The following is a 14592-nucleotide window of genomic DNA, read 5'->3' as shown; positions in this document are numbered from 1 at the left end:
CCTGTAATAACCTGTCAGGCCCAAGAAAGCTCGAACCTGAGTCTGTGTGGTTGGAGGAGCCCAGTCCTTGATGGACTGTATCTTGCTCTCCAGTGGCTGAACCTGGCCTCCACCTACAAGGTGGCCCAGGTATACAACCTGTGTCTGCCCTATCTGGCACTTTGTGGCCTTGATAGTGAGACCTGCTTTCTGCAGTGCCTCTAACACTTTCCTCAGGTAGACCAGGTGATCCTCCCAGGTAGAACTAAAGACAGCTATATCATCAAGATATGCTGCACAGAAGTCATCCAGCCCAGTGAGAACTTGATTCACCAGCTTTTGGAAGGTGGCAGGTGCATTTTTCAAACCAAATGGCATTACCACAAACTGATAATGCCCACCAGGGGTAGAAAATGCTGTCTTGGGCTTGGCTTCCTCAGCTAACCTGATTTGCCAATACCCAGCTGTCAGGTCAAATGTGCTTAAGTAGTTGGCAGAAGCCAATCTATCTATAAGTTTATCTGCCCTTGGTATTGGGTGGGCATCAGTCTTAGTGACTGCATTGAGGCCTCTGTAGTCTACGCAAAACCTCATCTCTTTCTTACCACCCTGGGTGTGAGGCTTTGGCACTAGAACTACTGGACTAGCCCAAGGGCTATCTGAGGGCTCAATGACTCCCAGCTCCAACATTTTCTGCACTTCTGTCTTAATGCAGTCTCTGACATGATCAGGCTGTCTGTAGATTTTACTCTTAACTGGCAGACTGTCCCCAGTGTCAACCTCATGGGTACACCAATTGGTCTGACTGGGTGTCAGAGAGAACATATGTCTAAAGGATTGAAGAACTTGTTTGCAATCCTTTTGCTGATGCTCAGAGAGGCTGCCACAAAAGACAACACCATCTACTGACCCATCATCAGGGTTCTGAGTGAGCAGGTCTGGGAGAGGGTCACTCTCCTCCTCCTGTCCCTCATCTGTGGCCATGAGCAAGCTCATGTCCTTCCTGTCGAAATATGTCTTGAGCCTGTTTACATGGAGCACCCTGAGGGGGCACCTGGGAGTTCCAAGGTCCACCAGGTAGGTGACCTCTCCCTTTTGCTCAATGATTGTGTGGGGCCCAGACCATTTGTCTTTGAGTGCTGCTGGGGCCACTGGCTCCAACACCCACACCTTCTGTCCAGGCTTGTACACAGTCAGGACAGCCTTTTGTTATGCCAAGCTTTTTGGAGTTCTTGGCTTGCCTCAAGGTTTTAGAAGCCTTTTCCATTTACTCAGCCATCCTGGAGCGGAGACCAAGTACATAGTCCACAATGTTGGTTGCAGGCTTTTTGAGAGGTCTCTCCCATCCTTCCTTCACCAAACAAAGGGGTCCTCTTACAGGATGTCCCAACAAAAGTTCAAAAGGGCTGTAGCCAACCCCCTTCTGTGGGACTTCTCTATAAGCAAACAAAAGGCAGGGTATCAGGACATCCCATCTACGCCTGAGCTTTTCAGGTAGTCCATGAATCATCCCTTTTAGGGTCCTGTTGAACCTTTCAACCAGCCCATTGCACTGTGCATGATAGGGTGTGTTGAACTTGTAATTGACACCACATTCCTTCCACATAGCAGTCAGATATCCTGACATGAAGTTTGCACCTCTGTCAGAGACAACCTCCTTAGGGAAGCCCACTCTGGAGAACACTCCAACTAGGGCTCTTGCCACAACAGGTGCTGTAGTGGTCCTAAGGGGAATAGCTTCAGGATACCTGGTGGCATGGTCCACCACCACCAGTATAAACTTGTGCCCTGATGCTGTCTGGGGTTCCATTGGACCAACAATGTCAATCCCCACTCTTTCAAAGGGTACCCCCACCACAGGTAGTGGTATAAGGGGGACCTTTATTGTGCCACCTGACTTACCACTGGCTTGGCAAGAGACACAGGAGCGACAAAACTCCTTGGTATCTTCATTCATGTGAGGCCAGTGGAAATGTGAGACAAGCCTGTCCCAAGTCTTTGTCTGGCCTAAGTGTCCTGCAAATGGAATCTCATGGGCCAAGGTAGGAAGGAAACCTCTCTGTGACAAGGGGATGACCAGCCTCCTGGTTGCACCAGGTTTGGGGTCTCTTGCTTCAGAGTACAGGAGTCTATCATCCCAGTATACCTTGTGGGTACCTGTGGCGTTCCCTGCAGCCTCAGCAGCAGCCTGCTGTCTGAGGGGTTCAAGAGAAGGGCAGTCTAACTTTGCCTTCCCCAGGTCTTCCCTGGAGGGTCCCCCTGAACCCAGAAACTCAACCTGATCAGGTTCAAGTTCTTTAGGCTCAGTTTCCCTCAGTTCTTTGAGGTCAGCCTCCTCTGAGACTTGATCCACAACCTGGGGCAAGGGGGAAGGCAATGCCTTAACCCTACTGCTCTTTCTCTTGGAAGGTGTCTGGTCCATTGTTCCAGGATCCAGCACCTGTTCAGTGGGGCATCTTCTGGCCTGTGACCTAGTCACAGCAAGGACATGTGCTGGCAAACCTAACATTTCCATGTGAGTCCTCTGCTCCACTTCTGACCATAGGGATGTTTCCAAATCATTGCCCAACAAACATTCAACTGGGAGGTCTGAACTAACCACAACTTTCTTTTGGCCACTTACCCCTCTCCAGGAGAAATCAACAATTGCCATACTATGGTGGGTAGTGACATTGCTGGCATTGGTCACTAGGTAGTCTGTACCTAGCATGACCTGTCCAGGGTCCACAAAGTTAGGTGTCACCATTGTGACACTGGCACAAGTGTCCCAGTAGGCCTGAGCCATTTTTCCATTAATAAAAGGTGTCTGCCTGTATTTGCCCAAAGTATTGGGACTTGCATCAGGGGATATATCCACATCCCCTGTACAGACAAGTACAGCCTGAGTGAGTGTGCCAACTAGGTTGTCATACCCCTCAGATCCCAAGGTTAACCCAACTAATCCCTTGGGAGGTGCACTACCACTACTGACTGTACGAGGGGGTGCAGGTGTCTTTGGGGCTGTAGTGGTAGGAGTTTGCCCTCCTTTCTTGGTGCACTCACTAAACCAGTGAGTTTTACTTTAACAGTATTGGCACCACCTTTTTGACTGGCCTTCTTGAGTCTTCTTTTTCTGCTGTGAAGCCTGACCCCCACCCTCTTTGGTTTGTTGGGGACCTGTCGAAGACTTCTGGTCATTTTGTTCATTCTTATTACTACCCTTTTGGTCTGCTTTCTTCTGACCACCCTGGTTCTGAGTCTGGTTCTGCTTAACCCTTGTTCTGACCCATCTGTCTGCCTTCTTTCCCAATTCTTGGGGAGAGGCCAGATCCGAGTCAACAAGGTGCTGATGCAACAACTGGTTCTGACAATTATTTAAAATCTGTTCTCTCATGATCAGATTGTACAACCCTGTGTAATCAGTAACCTTACTGCCCAGCAACCAGCCTTCCAAAGCCTTAGTGGCACAATCCACAAAGTCAGACCAATCCTGAGACTGAGTTTTCTGGGTGTCCTTGAACAGCAACCTGTACTGCTCAGTTGTTAAGCCAAACCAATCAATCAGTGTATTTTTCAGGACTTGGTAATTGTTAGCATCCTCAGCTCTAGTAGTGAGGAGCTTATCTCTACCTTTGCCTTCAAAGGAGAGCCACAAGACAGCTGCCCACTGACTCTGGGGGACGCACTGGACAGTGCAGGCCCTCTCCAAAGCAGTTATCCATTTGTGGATGTCATCCCCTTGTTTAAAGGGGGGCACTATCTTACTCAGGTGTCTAGTGTCTAAACTCCTGTCCTTTTCTCTAGGTAAAATGCTGCCACCAGTGGGGTCTGTCCCACTCACTTTCAGCTCTCTAGCAAAGGCAAGTCTCTCTTTGGCCAGTGCAAGTTCTTCCCTTTCAATCCTCAGATTGACTTCCCTCATCTTGGCCTCATGCTCTCTCCTCTGAGGGGATGTCATCCCTCTGTGAGAAGAGGTCCGAGAGCCATTGGTTCGAATGGATCTGTTAGAGCCTCTGGATAGAGACGTAACTCGTCCATTCCCAATGTTAAGCCTGCCTGAAAGTGGCCCTGGGGGTCCCCCAAGTCCATTCTCATGCCTGCTTACGTTGGTCCTGGTGAGTCTACTGACTTCTACCTGACCTTTGTCTGCCTCATCCCCTGATAACTCCTGATCCACTTCCTCTCCTTTACTAACTGTTCCATTGAGGTGGAGGTCAGGGTCCCCAACAGTTCCCTCTAAGGGGGGCATGCTCCCAACTGGATTAGGAGGGCCTGTGTTAGAAGCCCTCCTGGCATCATAAGTCTCTAAGAGACCAATCAGGAATGGGATGGTAGGGTTAGAACCCTGTTTTAGCTTCCTGGAGGTACACACTTGTCTCATCTCCGGGAAGCTAAGAGCTGCATATCTTGATATGACCTGTGAAGTGTCAACTGACACAAGGGGGGCCTCTGAGTTCCCTCCTTTGTCTGACATGCTTTTCTAGTGAGGTGTAAGTGGTGCACTTACCTACACTATTTGTTTGCCTACAGATCCTTTGCTAAGAATTGTAGTCAGGGTGTGCTAGGCCCTGTTGAACTACAACAGCTGGTTCAGTAGAACTCAGAGTATTCTAAGCTAAGTTACATGTACCTTGGTAATTATGTGATCTTTTAAATGATATTCTTAGGATACGTGTGGTAAAACAACAGCAAGCTCAAATCCCAACCGCTGCTCACCAATGTGAGAAGTTGGCCTGATATGCAGTGCTCACTATTCTAGTGATCACTATGTATCAGTCCAAACGACCCTTATTGATGATTGGTTGTAAGTCAACCTTATAGACCAGCTATCCTAGTAGCATGGACAAGAGCAGTCTTTAGGCTAAACTCTAGAGGGCGTGTTAAGCCAGCTGTTATACCATCACATATACCCCTTGAACACCAAGTGAAAGGACACCACACAAGTTGTTATAAAAACAAAAGGATATTTATTTATAACACAACAACCCTGGACTCTTTAACAGGACAGGGTGCTAGGCACAATACAAAACTCTTAAAGAAATACTGAAAGTTGCACAATTTACACAAATGCCCGAGGGGCACGAAAAACCATATACTATGGAAGTGGAATGCGAATCGCTAGCAGGTAAGTAACAGTTCTCAGGGACTTTGAAATCGCTAGGCCTACAATACTGAACCTTTAGATTAGAAGCAGGAGGCCTAGGAGCACCATGTGCAGAGTGGGAACTCTTACGCGCAATGCGGGACAAAGTCTATGGATACTAGCAAATGCAAAGTTAGTGTTATCAGGCGAACCCGACTAGGTAGGTCAAAAACGAAAGTGGATCTAGACACTTAGAGAGTGGTCCTACGCTGGAGCACCGTGGTACTCGGTTTACCTAGCCCGGGGACTGCGGCTGCATAGGGTTCAAGTGACGTCGGGAATCCTCGTTGAAGAACCAGGAGCCTGAAGTGAAAGTTGCTGGCAGGCAGCCAGTAAAGATGTTCCGGGCTGATCTGAGGATGGATCAGTGAAGAAGGATACCTGTAAGCAAAGAGGACCGAGTTCTGAGTCACTAGCCAGTGATTAGGTGGGCACCAGGATGGCACCGGACGAGGTCACTCAGCCAGGTGAAGAAGTGACACTGGATTCTGCTGCTGCACGGACCAGGGCGCTGATGTCGACCAGGCTGGAGGTCGGCGAGCTGTCCCACGTCGGATGTCTGCTGCTGGCGATGCTGGATCCGTTGAAGGATAGTATAGAAAACAGTTGGTCCTCGACATAATTATACCATATAAAGCAATTATAACATTTGGTAAAGTTATTTTTCTTTAAACCAAGACTGAATCTGTATTGTTAATTCAATAGGTAATACTAGCCCGCATTGACAAGATATCATACAGTAAGCACCAACAAATCATTAGAACTAAGAAAAGTTCAATTAGGTCCGCCTATTTAATGTACAATATAACAAAGTTTAGAATTAAACGTATCTTTATACATGTATTTACATAAGTAATAAATCAAGAGATATTTCTATAATAAAAGAAAACGTGCACAGAGAAAGATTAAAGTGTGTGCTCAAGTGAATGATCAAGAGGATCAGAGAAACATAGTGTAGGTCATTTACATACAAGAAAAACGGATAGCTACGTCGCGGCGGTATGCTTCCGCATTCCATAACGCAAGGTGGAGCTGGAAAGCCGTCCGGCACACCGAGCTAGAGGATCAATCGCTCAGTGCTGGATACAGCGATATTGGATAGGTTATATTCGAACCCTCGACTAGACTACATGGCACTAAGCATCTTTGTATATAATTACAGCCACAGCGTCTAACAGAGACGTTTCTCGTCCCCTTTTTTAGCACTTGATGTCTAATTCTTTGAAAACATCCCCGAACTAACGTGGTGGGTGAGTACTAATGTGTGTGACTATGAGTTTATGTTGATACCTCACATTTGGACTGTACATACAGCCAATCTAATTTGGGTGCACTAAGGCTTTAACAAATGATCCACTACATGCCTAAGTGGGTTTTCTTCTAACTATTGTAGAAACCCTGAATTAATGATATGATATGTACGAGATGCTATAATTTAAAGTGAGACTGCTGCTCTAATTTAATGATGTAAAATCTTCCCTTATGTGTGGAGTAACTCACATGGGAATAACCTGAGTAGCACTAATGGCTACCTTTTCCTTTTTCTATTTACAGTAATAATTTGTGAATTACCTAATTTTGAGTGCGGACCAAACGTCGCACCGATGTTGATGCACCACACAAGGGTGAGTGCATTTCCATGACCCTTACTAATGCACTCATTTTATATGATCTAGTGATACTTAGCCCCATTCTTTCATTTATCATTACAGGTGCCCAATGATAATAGTTTTTAACCGACGTGCACTCTGAAAGAATACCTCCCCCCCCCCCATTACCCCGTCCTGATGAAGACCCGTCGTTGAGGACTTGAACCACCCGTTGTATGGTTGGGTCGAAACGTCGACGACAATTCCCTTTGGGAGCCTGCACCTACTGACCCCTGTCCCCTGTCCCAATTCCAAAAAATCCCATTGCCATCTGTGCAAACTAAGGACTACGGAACTGTATATAGCATACAAGCTAGTAAAAAAGAAGTAAATTTTTTACAAGCGTTATCCAGGGCAGGCTCGTTTTTCTTGTATGTAAATGACCTACACTATGTTTCTCTGATCCTCTTGATCATTCACTTGAGCACACACTTTAATCTTTCTCTGTGCACGTTTTCTTTTATTATAGAAATATCTCTTGATTTATTACTTATGTAAATACATGTATAAAGATACGTTTAATTCTAAACTTTGTTATATTGTACATTAAATAGGCGGACCTAATTGAACTTTTTTTAGTTCTAATGATTTGTTGGTGCTTACTGTATGATATCTTGTCAATGTGGGCTAGTATTACCTATTGAATTAACAATACAGATTCAGTCTTGGTTTAAAGAAAATTAACTTAACCGAATGTTATAATTGCTTTATATGTTATAATTATGTCGAGGACCAACTGTTTTCTATACTATTGAATACCCAGGTCCTTTGACTGTACTGGGTCAACCCCTGTTTGATAACAGGATCCGTTGAAGGAGGCAGCAAGCCTACGCTGACGACACCCAACTTCTTTACCCTTTCCATTCCTTCAACTCCTATGTTAGGGACAACTTCGCGGAAGGCATGAGGGCCATCTCCAACTAGATGGCTGCCAATCGCCTCCAATGCAACGTTGGAAAAACGGAGCTAATGCTCTTTGGTAAAGCGTCCTTACTATGGTCCCCCGACTGGTGGCCTTTAGACCTGGGACCAGTACCCACCCCAAAACTAACAATAAAAAATCTGGGGGTGAAGCTGGATCAAAATCTTACCTTGAAGGAACATGTGAACGCAGTCGCTGGGGCATGCTTTCACACTATTGGTCTGTTAAGAAGAGTCTTCCCTTACCTTTCAGACAACTATAGAAAGACCCTAGTGCAGACTATGGTGATAAGTAAAATTGACTACTGCAACGGACTCCTCATACAAGCCAATGAGAGCGCTATTAATCGCCTCCAGGTAGTCCAAAATACAGCAGCAAGACTGGTCTTGAATGCCCCCCCCAGAACCCCCTCCAAACCCCTCCTGCGAGAACTGCATTGGTTGCCAATACGACAACGCACCAAGTTCAAGACCTGTTGCATTGTTCACAAATTCCTGTTCGGGAAAGGCCCTAACTATCTGTCCCAAAAGCTACCCTTCTATAAACCTGACAGAGCCTTACGGTCAAGCAACCAACTGCTACTTAAAACCCCACTTGTCAAAAAAACCAGACAAGGTGGCAGAGCCTTCTCCCTGGTAGGGCCCAAGCTCTGGAATAACCTTCCTATTGGCCTAAGACAAACCCTTAACCATTCCTCTTTCAGGAAGAAACTAAAAACCGTCTTATTCCAGGAAGAATAAACATTCCATACATCAGTCTACAACCTCAATTTCTGGTTTACAGCAGCCATCCCATCTTGCGAGCAAAAGCGCAGAGATACCTCGTAAGGGGTCGATTCTTGCGCTATACAAGAATATAAACTAAATAAATAAATAAATAAAGCCTTGGCTAAGGCAAGTCCACGTTGCGACACAAAATGGCGTCTGGAGTGGACCAGGAGGGTCCGAGGAAGTTCCCCTTCAAGAGGAGACAAGGGCCAGTCTAGAGGAGCTAGACCAGCGGTGAAACAAACGTAGGACGTCGTCTGGAGGGTCACTAGCCAACGGGCGAGTGACCGGACAACATGGCAAGCGACACAGGAGCAAAAGGGCCCCACGCAGATCTGGTGGATGCTGGGGGCTGGACTTCGGTGCTCGTGCTGCTTGGGGTTGGGGCTTCTCTTACCCCAGTGCACCCACTCGAGGGTCCCTCGGCGGTCGTGCTGGATCAGTGTCGTGCTGGTTCTGATGATAGCCGGTTCCTCTTGTCTCGTCGCACCCATGGTTCTCAGCTGTGCTGTAGAGGCAGGTAGAGGTCAGAGATGGCAGGGAGTCCAGGTCTCGTCGTGCTGGTCGGTCTGGTTCCGGAGGAAGGAAGTGCAGCAAACCTCAAGATACTTAGTTGGTGCCTGCTGATGCAGGGTGACTACTCCTTAGTCACAAGGGAGAAATCTTGAGAAGAAGTCGAGAGTTCCTTTCGTAGAAAGTAGTTTCAGGATTCAAAGATGATCTAATTTGGGAAGGGGGCCCGCTCCTACCTTTATCCTAAAGAAAGGGGCTGGCACGCGACTAGGTCCTGCCCATGGGTGGGACCAGGAGGGGGGTGGTTACACCCCTCTCCCTTGTCCGGACTTTCCCCAGCTCAGGGGCTGGTGTGCCCCTGGAACTGGTTCAAACAGGCAGATGCATAGTAAGCACCGGGGTGCCACTTGCAGTCACCTTCCTCCTGAGCGCTGCCTACCTGGGATACACAAAACCCTGTCTGGGATGGTGCTAGCACCGCCCCTGACAGGAAACCCTTTGTCCAAGCTCTCCTCGCTGGAAGGACTCCCAGCAGCAGGAGGTCAGACTTGTGTCTGTGGTGGCAGCATCCATTTTGTGATGCTGAGGCTCGAGTTAACTTTAACCGGGGTTCACAGTTACACACATGTCGTGTCCCTCTAGAAGGGTGGAATGCTAACCCCGTCACGAGAATTGGTGAGGGGTTAGTATTCCAATTCGTATGACACCTTACTCGACATGTTTTGATAAAGCGATACCAAAGATAGCAAATAACCGCGAGGATTATAATGAACTTAAGAGTATATGGTACGCGTTATCATAGAACAGCTATTAGGACTTGGTTCCACAAGCTGCAGACGGGCTCAGCTCATGCCAGAGCATCATCTCACATAATTCCAAGCACTCTGCCTTCAGGATTGTTAAGGCCTGCCATAGGAGTGACTGATAGGAATACATGTGTCCATTTTAGGGTTAGATATAGGTATACTATATCTAAAGCAAAGGGTTATTACACCACCTTGCCTCAGCTGTCGTGCAGCCAGTTGTGTCAGATTTAGATGGCCAGCCAGGGGTGGCATAATACATGCTGCAGCCCCTGGTAGGCCCTGGGTACACCTATGCCCTGGGTACAGGGACTGATAAGGTGGCTCAGTACCAATTGGTAAATGCACCTGAGGTACACGTGTCAATTTAGAGAGAGAACAGCTAGGCTGTGGGTCTGATTAGCAGGCCCACAGCCAGGGAAAGTCGTGAACCAGTGAAGCAAAAAGCAAAAATCTGGGGTGATCATAGGATTGCAGACCCTACTCTCCTACATGACCCCCCCCCAAACTTTGGTACAATAAACTAACCTTGACCAGGTGAGTCTTCTTGCTCTAAGTGGAAATACCTGGAGAGCCCATCTGCATTGCCATGATCAGTGCCAGGTCTATGCTCCACTGTAAAATCCATCCCCTGTAGGGAAATGGACCACCTAAGTAGTTTGGGGTTTTCACCCTTTATCTGATTTAGCCACAAGAGGGGCTTATGGTCGGTCTGAATCTTGAAATGAGTGCCAAACAAGTATGGCCTCAGTTTCTTCAGGGCCCAAACCACAGCAAAGGCCTCCCTCTCAATAGCTGACCAATTTTTCTCTCTGGGGGTCAGCCTTCTGCTAATAAAAGCAATGGGCTTGTCATGACCATCAAAATTCAGCTGAGATAGAACAGCTCCCACACCCAACTCAGAAGCATCTGTTTGGACAATGAATGGTTTGGAGTAGTCTGGACTCTTTAGGACAGGTGTTGTGCACATGGCCTGCTTTAGGTCATCGAATGCTTTTTGACAGCCTGCTGTCCACTGAACTTTTTTTGGCATCTTTTTACTTGTCAGGTCATTAAGTGAAGTCACAATTGATCCATAATTTCTGACAAATTTCCTGTAATAACCAGTCAGGCTCAAGAAAGCTCGAACCCGAGTCTGTGTGGTTGGAGGAGCCCAGTCCTTGATGGACTGTATCTTGCTCTCCAGTGGCTGAACCTGGCCTCCACCTACAAGGTGGCCCAGGTATACAACCTGTGTCTGCCCTATCTGGCACTTTGTGGCCTTGATAGTGAGACCTGCTTTCTGCAGTGCCTCTAACACTTTCCTCAGGTGGACCAGGTGATCCTCCCAGGTGGAACTAAAGACAGCTATATCATTTAAGATATGCTGCACAGAAGTCATCCAGCCCAGTGAGAACTTGATTCACCAGCCTTTGGAAGGTGGCAGATGCATTTTTCAAACCAAAGGGCATTACCACAAACTGATAATGCCCACCAGGGGTAGAAAATGCTGTCTTGGGCTTGGCTTCCTCAGCTAACCTGATTTGCCAATACCCAGCTGTCAGGTCAAATGTGCTTAAGTAGTTGGCAGAAGCCAATCTATCTATAAGTTCATCTGCCCTTGGTATTGGGTGTGCGTCAGTCTTAGTGACTGCATTGAGGCCTCTGTAGTCTACGCAAAACCTCATCTCTTTCTTACCACCCTGGGTGTGAGGCTTTGGCACTAGAACTACTGGACTAGCCCAAGGGCTATCTGAGGGCTCAATGACTCCCAGCTCCAACATTTTCTGCACTTCTGTCTTAATGCAGTCTCTGACATGATCAGGCTGTCTGTAGATTTTACTCTTAACTGGCAGACTGTCCCCAGTGTCAACCTCATGGGTACACCAATTGGTCTGACTGGGTGTCAGAGAGAACATATGTCTAAAGGATTGAAGAACTTGTTTGCAATCCTTTTGCTGATGCTCAGAGAGGCTGCCACAAAAGACAACACCATCTACTGACCCATCATCAGGGTTCTGAGTGAGCAGGTCTGGGAGAGGGTCACTCTCCTCCTCCTGTCCCTCATCTGTGGCCATGAGCAAGCTCATGTCCTTCCTGTCGACATATGTCTTGAGCCTGTTTACATGGAGCACCCTGAGGGGGCTCCTGGGAGTTCCAAGGTCCACCAGGTAGGTGACCTCTCCCTTTTGCTCAATGATTGTGTGGGGCCCAGACCATTTGTCTTTGAGTGCTGCTGGGGCCACTGGCTCCAACACCCACACCTTCTGTCCAGGCTTGTACACAGTCAGGACAGCCTTTTGGTCATGCCAAGCTTTTTGGAGTTCTTGGCTTGCCTCAAGGTTTTTAGAAGCCTTTTCCATTTACTCAGCCATCCTGGAGCGGAGACCAAGTACATAGTCCACAATATTGGTTGCAGGCTTTTTGAGAGGTCTCTCCCATCCTTCCTTCACCAAACAAAGGGGTCCTCTTACAGGATGTCCATACAAAAGTTCAAAAGGGCTGTAGCCAACCCCCTTCTGTGGGACTTCTCTATAAGCAAACAAAAGGCAGGGTATCAGGACATCCCATCTACGCCTGAGCTTTTCAGGTAGTCCATGAAACATCCCTTTTAGGGTCCTATTGAACCTTTCAACAAGCCCATTGCACTGTGGATGATAGGGTGTGGTGAACTTGTAGTTGACACCACATTCCTTCCACGTAGCAGTCAGATATCCTGACATGAAGTTTGCACCTCTGTCAGAGACAACGTCCTTAGGGAAGCCCACTCTGGAGAACACTCCAACTAGGGCTCTTGCCACAACAGGTGATGTAGTGGTCCTAAGGGGAATAGCTTCAGGATACCTGGTGGCATGGTCCACCACCACCAGTATAAACTTGTGCCCTGATGCTGTCTGGGGTTCCATTGGACCAACAATGTCAATCCCCACTCTTTCAAAGGGTACCCCCACCACAGGTAGCGGTATAAGGGGGACCTTTGTTGTGCCACCTGACTTACCACTGGCTTGGCAATTGACAGAGGAGCGACAAAACTCCTTGGTATCTTCATTCATGTGAGGCCAGTGAAAGTGTGAGACAAGCCTGTCCCAAGTCTTTGTCTGGCCTAAGTGTCCTGCAAATGGAATCTCATGGGCCAAGGTAGGAAGGAAACCTCTCTGTGACAAGGGGATGACCAACCTCCTGGTTGCACCAGGTTTGGGGTCTCTTGCTTCAGAGTACAGGAGTCCATCATCCCAGTATACCTTGTGGATACCTGTGGCGTTCCCTGCAGCCTCAGCAGCAGCCTGCTGTCTGAGGGGTTCAAGAGAAGGGCAGTCTAACTTTGCCTTCCCCAGGTCTTCCCTGGAGGGTCCCCCTGAACCCAGAAACTCAACCTGATCAGGTTCAAGTTCTTTAGGCTCAGTTTCCCTCAGTTCTTTGAGGTCAGCCTCCTCTGAGACTTGATCCACAACCTGGGGCAAGGGGGAAGGCAATGCCTTAACCCTACTGCTCTTTCTCTTGGAAGGTGTCTGGTCCATTGTTCCAGGATCCAGCACCTGTTCAGTGGGGCATCTTCTGGCCTGTGACCTAGTCACAGCAAGGACATGTGCTGGCAAGCCTAACATTTCCATGTGAGTCCTCTGCTCCACTTCTGACCATAGGGATGTTTCCAAATCATTGCCCAACAAACATTCAACTGGGAGGTCTGAACTAACAACAACTTTCTTTTGGCCACTTACCCCTCCCCAGGAGAAATCAACAATTGCCATACTATGGTGGGTAGTGACATTGCTGGCATTGGTCACTAGGTAGTCTGTACCTAGCATGATCTGTCCAGGGTCCACAAAGTTAGGTGTCACCATTGTGACACTGGCACAAGTGTCCCTGCAGGCCTGAGCCATTTTTCCATTAATAAAAGGTGTCTGCCGGTATTTGCCCAAAGTATTGGGACTTGCATCAGGGGATATATCCACATCCCCTGTACAGACAAGTACAGCCTGAGTGAGTGTGCCAACTAGGTTGTCATACCCCTCAGATCCCAAGGTTAACCCAACTAATCCCTTGGGAGGTGCACTACCACTACTGACTGTACTAGGGGGTGCAGGTGTCTTAGGGGCTGTAGTGGTAGGAGTTTGCCCTCCTTTCTTGGTGCACTCACTAAACCAGTGAGTTTTACTTTTACAGTATTGGCACCACCTTTTTGACTGGCCTTCTTGAGTCTTCTTTTTCTGCTGTGAAGCCTGACCCCCACCCTCTTTGGTTTGTTGGGGACCTGTCGAAGACTTCTGGTCATTTTGTTCATTCTTATTACTACCCTTTTGGTCTGCTTTCTTCTGACCACCCTGGTTCTGAGTCTGGTTCTGCTTAACCCTTGTTCTGACCCATCTGTCTGCCTTCTTTCCCAATTCTTGGTGAGAGGTCAGATCCGAGTCAACAAGGTGCTGATGCAACAACTGGTTCTGACAATTATTTAAAATCTGTTCTCTCATGATCAGATTGTACAACCCTGTGTAATCAGTAACCTTACTGCCCAGCAACCAGCCTTCCAAAGCCTTAGTGGCACAATCCACAAAGTCAGACCAATCCTGAGACTGAGTTTTCTGGGTGTCCCTGAACAGCAAACTGTACTGCTCAGTTGTTAAGCCAAACCCATCAATCAGTGTATTTTTCAGGACTTGGTAATTGTTAGCATCCTCAGCTCTAGTAGTGAGGAGCTTATCTCTACCTTTGCCTTCAAAGGAGAGCCACAAGACAGCTGCCCACTGACTCTGGGGGACGCACTGGACAGTGCAGGCCCTCTCCAAAGCAGTTATCCATTTGTGGATGTCATCCCCTTGTTTAAAGGGGGCACTATCTTACTCAGGTGTCTAGTGTCTAA

General features: G+C 47.7%; 1 protein-coding gene across 1 annotated transcript in view; it reads right to left on the bottom strand.

The window, feature by feature from the left end:
- Positions 1–14592, bottom strand: part of LOC147703391 (uncharacterized) — a 9287842-nt gene that overhangs the window by 5035270 nt on the left and 4237980 nt on the right. The gene's annotated exons all lie outside the window — the stretch shown is intronic.

Source organism: Lissotriton vulgaris, chromosome 7, assembly GCF_964263255.1.
Source record: "Lissotriton vulgaris chromosome 7, aLisVul1.2, whole genome shotgun sequence".
Classification (NCBI taxonomy): domain Eukaryota; kingdom Metazoa; phylum Chordata; class Amphibia; order Caudata; family Salamandridae; genus Lissotriton; species Lissotriton vulgaris.
The sequence above is the reverse complement of the archived record's forward strand: the minus strand, read 5'-3'. Positions and strand labels throughout refer to the sequence as shown.